Below are 9,359 nucleotides of genomic sequence, written 5' to 3' on the forward strand. Positions count from 1 at the left end.
ACAGCCATAGTCAAGGAGTTGTGTGTACCGCTAAGTCAGGAGAGGAAAGCAGAGTGCTGTGACAGGTATTTACTATTTTCAAAGACCTGAGATTCTGCTAGAGGAATCATAGCTTCTAGGATTGAATTCCTTATGGAACATTAGAAATGAATTGCACATAGGAACCATTACTTATGGTGTTTCTAGTGTCTACAAGTCAGTGTTCAGAATTGTTTTGACTTTTTCTGGGGAGATGTGAGCAAGCATCTCTTCATCCCAGAGAGGGTGCCAATGACAGATCAAAGGAGTGATCCAATCCAAGTCCAGTTTAGTGAGCCAGTGAGTATGTTTACTAGGGTTGCTTACAAGGGCATGGGTGAGGGGTTACTTGTCAGAGTACACTCCAGACTGATGACTACTAACGAAAGCTGCATCCTAGGAGTTCCTGCACAGCCTCTTCTCATCAACAATTGTGACTGCTTGTGTGACATTGAGGAGGGAACTTTCTAGGTTTCAAAAACTTCTTGAGACCCCCTGAATTCTGTTTACTTCCTGAGCTTTGTGAATTTACTTTGTTTCCTGAGTCCTAACTAGCTTCCTCCCTCCCTCCGAGTGGGCATATTTTCATTTGGAGGCAATTGCAGCACCATGGGAAGTCCAAAGAATCCTGTAGCTGTAGGGCTGGAAGACCATAGAGACCGAGTACAATATGTCATAATTTAATGTGGGGAAAACGCCAACTCATAAGGGGAAATGACTCTTCCACAATGCCACAGTTGGTTTTGATGGATCAAAGATAGAAAGCAAGTCCCCCACTACCATAATGGCATTCTTCCTTACAAATCAAATTACTACCTCTTGATAAATCTTATGCTCTTGATCCTCAGTTTTCTTCTAAGAACCTTCAAAGGCTCTTCATTACCCTCAGGGTCAAATTCAAGTCTCTTACATGTTTCAATAGCAACCAGAGTCTGATTTCATTTTTCCATTCAGCAGAATATACTGTCATATTATTTGTGGTAATATAAATGTATACAATCCTTTTAGAAAGCATTTGGCAATATACAAAAGGGTCATAAACAACCTCATATTCTTTTATGCTGTAATCTTAACTCACTCTTCCTGGGTGACTATTCCATAACACAAGGAACTTATAAAATAGAGGAATTTATTAGAGCATCATTTATAACCCCAAACTGGAAAGAACCTAAATGTTAGCCACTAAAGAGATTTTAAAAGAAATCACTTCCAATAACATCTCTCCCGTGATGGTAAACACAGTGTCTCCTGAGGGAAGGAGTCGCTCTCCTTTGGGAACATGGCTACTGATAATTTGCCCCCACTGAGGGCATCATCAATTGGGTTCATGTGATTATCAATAATAATATAAAAGAGGACATGAAGACAGGAGAGAACTAGAGGAAGGTGGAGGGAGGAAGTGGTGGATGATAGAGTCGAAACACCTTGTATAAATCTATGAAATGTTCAAAGGAAAGTAAGATAGTTTTCCTCATCCATTTTAGGTCTTTGAAGATTATACCATATATTTTGATCACATTTCCCTTGTCCCCCAAGCACTCCAAGATACATTCTCCTTCCTTACCCACCCAACTTTGTGTCGTTTATTATTATTATTATTATTATTATTATTATTATTATTATTAATCAAGTTCAATTTGAATGCCCACACTATTTTTAGATGTGTGACCCCTCCATGTGAGTATGGTCTACATACCAAGGGCCATACCCTTCAATAAAACACCCTCTCTTTCTCCTAGAAACTGTCAGTTGCCAAGAGTTCTTCACCTAGGGATGAGACTTGATGACCACAACCCTTCTCTGTGCTGGGACTTTGTCTGGCTTGAACTCGAGCAGGTCTTGCACACGCTGTCACAAACATTAAGTGTTGGTATATACTTAACTTCTAAGCTGTGCCAGGGAAACACTGTGTCTCTGTAGTCATCATCACCTCTGGCACTTAACGCTTTCTTCTCCACTTCTAAAATGACCCTAGAGTCTTGGGAGGAGGGGATTTGATAAAGATGTCATTCAGAACTGAGCATTCTGCAGTCCCTTATTCTTTAGGCCTTAACCAGGTGTATGGTGGGATCTCTGTGTTAATTATTCTCTGCTGTGAACAGCAGTTTCTCTAACGAGGGTTGAGAGATGTACTAATCTATGGCTATAACAGTAAGTCATGAGAAGTTGGTTTAATAATGTGTTTCATTTGCAGGATAATAGGAACAGGTTTCTCTAGGGTCTGTGACCTGTCCAGCCACAGGTTCTTGACCACTACAACAATACCACACATGGGTTTTAGTTTGTGGCATGAACCTTAAATCCAATCAGAAAACTGGTTGTTTACTTCCATGTTGATCCACTATTGCACCAGCAGACATGCTTTTGCCAGCCAGATAAAATTAATACTAATTTTCTTCTCCAGCGGTATGCACAACCCCACTGAACAGCATGAAAACTCGCCAGTAAAGTGAAGTTTTCAGACACCAACTTGATTTCTCCGTGTTTGGTGACTCAAGTATATGGTGCCTTAAGAAACACAGTCTTACCATAGATTCCTGGAGGTTAGCAAGAGTGAGGCTGTAGTTTCGTAAGATGATTCTGGGTAGGTTGCTCTCCTCTTAGACCCTCTGTCCCCTCATCTATAAAATGAGAAGTAATGGAGTCACCTTGCCAACTGACAACAGCCATAGAAAGGCAGAGAACACGTCACTGGCACAATTCAGACTCCTGTAATGAAGTTAGTTCTTCCCAGGGGAGCTTTCACTTCCCTGCCACTCGCTTCTTGTTCAGAATCCTCTTACACCACTGCCCCTGCTGAACCTATTCATTCATTTTCTTATTTAATTTCACAGTGCTGGGTATCAAATGCAGGCCCCCACAAACGCTAGGCAAGAACTCTCTCCGACGGAGTGACACTCTAGCCCTTTGGCATGCGTTTTGAGTCAGTGCTACTTGGACTGCGGTTTGTGGTCTGCACTCCTTCCACAGGGCAGGTGTAGAAATGAAGTAAACATTCCCGTGATCCTGCCCCAGCTGAGTCATAAGCATGTGGTCAGTACAGGGCTCCCATGGTCTGCTGTAAAAGGTTTGCAGGAGAGCACTGGGGAGAGAGGGAGCTGGGCAAAACATACTCAGAAATCAGTGATAGATATGTGGGGGTAGCTTTGCAATGCAATTTATTTGAATCCTGTGGCTATTTGAATATATCCACAAGCAGCACTGAAAATGCCTGTACAAACATCCTCTAAGAAACAGCTGTTGTCCTCCAAGAAAAAAATCCTACCTTTTGGGGGAATCTATTTTCCTACACATTTGGCTCATGTTGCTCTCTTGATTTCAGTGATGAATTTATATGATGGTTTATCCTTTTTTAGTGTGTATGTATGCTTGTGTACATATGTATAAACCATATGTATATGCAGTGATCTCTTCTTACCTATCTATATTCCTAGATATTTTCTAAGTAGATGCTTAAAGCTGCAAATAACACCAAGTCCTCTAGATGTGATGTTTGTTTCATGTCTACACACTAATGGTAAACTTTATACATTATGCCCAGATAACAGTGATAACTGATTATAATTATGAAAATATAGTCTCATGAAAGTTACTGAAGACACATGAGTTGTTTATTCTGTAAGTTTCCATTTAATACATGCTACCTATGGTTGGCCATGTTTATTTGAAACCCTGAAAAGTAAAGCTGCAAGTGCATGGTTACCACCAGATAAACACACACACTACACATAGTACACAAACATATGTGTGTCGTATGTGTGTAAACTTGCAAGTGGAATCTAAACTCTCCTGAGGGAGTCTACCCTGCTTTATAATTAATTCTATTTGTTATAAACAAACTTTTCATAGGCATCAGGGTTCTCAGATACTGTCTTGTGATGGGTTTAGGTCAGGCTTTCCAACTTGCCCAGTGATGAGGTCCTTGTTAAAACCTGATTCCCTGTGTTCTTCCTTGGAGACTGAGTTGCTAGCTCAGAGTGGAAAACAACATATAGGTCTGCCAAGAAATCTCCATTCCTAAGAGTCAGGAGAGCAGCTTGGTGGTTTTTTTCAATGTCCTCTGTTAAAATGTACATCTAGGAGGGAAACTTACCCATTTCCTGAGGTTTTCAGACCTATGCCCCAACTTCTATCTCTTAACTTTTGTACCAAGATGGAAATTGAAACCTTGGAATTGGAATGGAAAAGTGATCAGGTAGGGGTGGTCTCTGAGAAATGTGGGAAAGCAAAAGGAAAGAGTCCTGATTTTTTAATTGACATTGATTCTATCTGTCCACTATGTCCACGGACTCTGAAAATCCTTTTGAAGCTCAATCATTTAAACAAATTTTAATGTGATTCAACAATATGAATTATATATCCACAAAAGACCTGTAGCCTAAGAAATAAGCATGTGAAGGAATTGATTAGTCATAGAAATGATAGGCAAGACAGGCTCCAAACATTGCCTATATGTCAATATGATGCCAAGTTTCACAACTCACTTCTAGGACAGACAAAACAACCAAAGAAACTTAGAGATTAATTTATAACATGTCCAGGGTTTAACCACTCAGTAAACAGTAAATCAGCCATTTGAATCTAAGTCATTTTGGTTTCTGTAGATGAAAATTTCTGTCCCACCTGGTCCTGCAGTCATTCAGTTCCAAAGAAACACATAGAAGCTTATATTAATTATAAACTGTTTGACCTCTTAGCTCAGGTCTGCTATTAACTAGCTTTTGCAATTTAAATTAATCCATAATTCTTGTCTGTGTTTAACCATGTGGCTTGGTACCTTTTCTCAGTGATGCATTCTCACCTTGCTTCCTCTGTGTCTGTCTGATGACTGCATCTCTCTACCTTTCCTCTTCCCAGAATTCTCCTAGTCTGGTCGCCCACCTATCCTTCACTTCCTGCTTGGCTACTGGTCAACCAGCATTTTATTAAACCAATACAAGTGACAAATCTTTACAGTGTGCAAGAGCGTTATCCCACAGCAGGTCTCAAAGGTTATATTTCCATGATGCCATTTTGCTTCTTTGTCTACCCAGTCTCCAGTTAAAATCAGTGTGTGTGTGTGTGTGTGTGTGTGTGTGTGTGTGTGTGTGTATGTATGTATAGTGGATTTATACAATGTTCACATATAATTTACATGTAGGCAAAGTAATGGAGGAGTTCCATCAGTTAGGTTCTGATCTGTCCTTTTAAAATTACATTTTAAAATCATTTTTACTTTTTTTCATGCAGTCTAATTTGATCATATTATTTCACCTGCCCCCAGATCCTCCCAGGTCTCTGATTTGTTCTTATTCCAATATTGAAAGACAAAATACAGCAGAAAGTAGGAGATTTAGAGGAATAGTCCAGGAAAAAAAATGTAAAGAGAATGAATTAAAGATAGGAAAACAAAACAAAACAACAACAACAACAAAAAAACAAATGGAGATGTAGAGGAAGAGGAAATGATTGGGGCTGTTAAACATGGAAAGGAAAGGGCTGAAAGCAGCCTTCTCAATGGCCTCTCAGGTTTATGAAGCGAGGAGAGAGTAGCAGGAGAAGGACGCACAGCTGGAGGAGCCTGTGGAAGCTTGGGTAATGAACAGTGGCTGTTTGCGTCTTGTGAAACAGTTGACTGTGGGGTTTTGGATGGTGACCAATGCTGACGGCTGAGAAACGCAGGGACAGGGAAGCACTGCAAACCCCAACTGCAGCTCGGTTCACGACGCCTTGCTCTTCTGCTGGCCTTGTGCATCTGTCATCCGGTGTCCTATCGGTCTTTTCTCTGCAGCGTCAGTCCTGTCCATCACCACAACTGGAAATACCATTATCCGGACAGAACTATATTTCTGCAGAGTCCCGAGTCTCAGTGGATAATCTGACATCATAGACCATGATGGATCATCTCAGACCATATGCCCTGAAAGACACACATACCGTAGTTAAGCCAAAGATTATGTCACATGCGCTCTGGTCTCTCCATTGAAACCACTGTCCGCCAGTAGTTTGGGCTCCAAATAAAAGCACAGGAGGCAGGAAAAGGCCAGTACTTGATGCTCTATACTGGGAGCATGGGGTTACCTCACTAGTCGGCAATGGCCAGGCTTGAGTTGGCAGGCAGACCTCCTCTTCATGTCCTGCTCTTACTCAGCTTTCTCTTTAGTTTTAAGCACTTCCCCCCCCACCACCATCCTATTTCTTTTGCAATTAAGCAGATATTGGATTTCTCCCTTTTAACTAGCGTGACTGGTTAAATAAGACATATCATTCTAATTAAAATTGTCACACATGCAAGATACAAATAAGTAGAGCAAGAAAGTATCTACCCTGGGGAAGAACGCAACCTTTTGCAATGTAAAAGGCTTCATACTTAATAGAATCATTGCCCAAACCTCTTATTGTCCTTCATGTCCAGCCTAGGCTACACACTAGAAGCTTTTTTCTATTCTTAAAAATGTGCTTATGTCACACAAGGAGATTGTAAATTGACTTTTGAAGACCATGACTACATGGCGTTCTGATTTCTTTTCAAAAGCTGTCTGTTGGGGGACATGCCAGCAGCTGAGTACTCTGGACAAATGCTTTTGGCTCAAGGACTGTGCCTGTTGATTTTAAGCCATCTTCCAAAGCCTCCTGTAAGAATTGTGGACCTTCTGATTTTAGAATACCCTTAGTCTGTGCACATTTTCTAAAACGTCCCAAACTTAGATCAGAGAACATCCCTACTCAACCTCCTACCATGGCTTGTTCCCATCTGCCTTTTCTTCATGCCTAGAGGAGAGCCTTGAATTCCAAGGGCACAGAATAGGCTTTTTTTTAAGCCTAACATTTGTTTCAGAGGGCATTCTAGGACCACGCAAACCCCTTCTGAGAAGCAGGACAGCACCAAGCGACACGGCTGCCCACCACCTGCAGCAAAGATGGATCCCAATGATAGTGTGTCTGGAGCTGGAGGCCAGCTGTGACCCCATCTTTCCCCCCTGAACTATGCACGTCAGCCTCCAAAAGGAACCTGAAACTTCCTAGCGCAGAAATGCAGGTGATCACACTGCTGCTATAGGGCGATGGCTGTCATGGGCACATATTTCGGCATTCAAGGAAGTCCAGGTAAACGGAGATACGGTAATGGTTTCCAGAGAGGTAGGGAAGGCTGCTGGCTCAGTGATTGTCCCCATCAGGCTGGTGGATAATGAAAAGTCTCTTTCTTTGGCGCAAATAGCTTCCTCCTGTTGGTGAACTTGTTTTTTTTTTTTTCTTTCTAAAAGAGAAGTGCTTTACCTATTGAATTATATAAAGCTGAAGTTACAAGATTTGTTATAGAAGAGGCTTGTTATTCCTAATTTGTTGTTTGTGCTCTGCTTCAGGACAATTTTATTGTACAAATCTATCATTACGAACCGAACACTGAAACTCAAAAAACTTACATGGAATTTTAAATATTTCCTATAATTATTTCACAATAGCATATGGATTAACAAACAGCCCAGAGTGGAGGACACTAGCAGAGATGTTTACAGGGGGAGAAAAGTACAAATGAAATATGGTTTGGCCAGGTTTAATACACACAGAATATACTTTAATACTTTCATATGGTCTGAATAATATCCCCATATTGATTTTTTCCTTGTTTCTACCAACTCCACAGCAAATGTACGACAATGGCTCCTTGATTTATTGTGAGTGTAGCAATGGGTTTATAACAGCATGAATCATGCCGATTGCTCAATTCACCACATGCCTTAATAAAAGTTTCACTTTAATAAAACTGAGCTAAGGCAAATATGCCCAGAGGCTGGTCTGACATTCCTTATACATTACCCTGCCTCAGGAAATTATTGCCATATATTTTACAGCAGCTACAGTAGGCTAGGGGATCAGGATTAAAATCTACTAACTACCGTGATATTTAACAGAACTCCTGTGTTCCCAGTTAACCCTCACGGGTACAAAACAGACAGCTATGAAGAGACGGCACACAGGACAGCTGAGCGGGACTAGAAGCCAGGCAGTTAGGATCAGATCTGACCCTTGTCGCCCCATGTATGTCCCCGAAACTCTGTGCAATGGAGGTGGAAGCACCCCTCCTGTTTCCTTCCCAAGTGATAGAGTTCATATCACAGGAGAAAAAAGAGACATCGGATACCAGTAACACATCAGGTGGCTCCATCTGCAGGGACAGGACTGAGAGGAACACGGACGACTCTTTGGCAATACTAAGCGTCGTGGCTGTGAGCATGACTGTATTTTCATGACAAGCAGCTACAGTTCTCATTAGAGAAGTCGAGGGGTTTAGGGATGAAAGGCCAGTCCTCCTAGAAACTCCAGACTTGTTTTCAACTCCCCTGGTAAGAGCTGAAAATAAACCACCATATCAACACTGTTTTGAAAAAACAAAAAAAATCTAACCCAGAGTGTGAGAATGGGGGTGCTGCTCGTACAACTTATCACCTGCTGGCTATTGCTCTGCAAGAAATCATGATTAGATAATACTGTTCAGTGGGGACCAGTGCAGTGTTTATTAGTCCCTAAGACCAAGCAAGCCTCTGTGGATTTTCTAGCCAATGCGACTCACTTAGGCCTCGCTGAGGAGTGTTGTACACCCTAAGGAGGTGGCTTGATCCTCTGGTAAGTGAGGCAGCTGTGTGACCAGAGACAAGCTGCAAAATCACTCTGGGCCTTTGCCTTTTTTTGGCCTGTCAAATTTACTGAAGTGGGAAACGCAAAAGGCCTGGGCATGGAATCGACATTTGGAGATGCGGTCTCTGTCCCCACGCGTGTCTGTTTTGTATTAATTTCCCAGCATCTCCATGCGTGGACTGCCTCCCACGCATCGCTCTCCCTCGGTCCTCCTGCACCAGCCCTCAGGCTCTCATTTTTCTCAGGTAACAGCCCAACGGGAAAGGGCTTGATCTGTCCCGCATCCCGCGCTGCTTCCGGGGGCTTCTCTCTCTCCGGTGTCTTCCTCACATTTGACTCTCGCTGAAGTTAGCTACACACACAACTCAGAATCTGGTTCCCCGTCTCCGGCTGGAACCTAGAAGGAAGTTTAGTTTTCCTGAGGTTTGTTCCCTTTGCATTAAACACTGTGTCTGGTGCCTAGAAAAATGGTCGACCGCAAGCAAATGACTGCGTGGGGGAAACGGTAACTGAGTCAATGAGCCCAGTGTGGAGCCAGGTTAAATGTCCAAGACTACTTTCACAGAGGTGGACTCGAACATAACGTTTTACAAATGAAGGAAGTCTATGGAGATACTGATGAACCAAAAAACTCAACCGACGACCGAAAGCTATTGCTTCTATGGTAGAATAATACCTGACAGTTATGGGCCGTTCTGCTCATCACCCTGCCTGCCTCACGTTCT

The sequence above is a fragment of the Microtus ochrogaster genome, linkage group LG3 (genome assembly GCF_000317375.1).
Source record: "Microtus ochrogaster isolate Prairie Vole_2 linkage group LG3, MicOch1.0, whole genome shotgun sequence".
NCBI lineage: Eukaryota > Metazoa > Chordata > Mammalia > Rodentia > Cricetidae > Microtus > Microtus ochrogaster.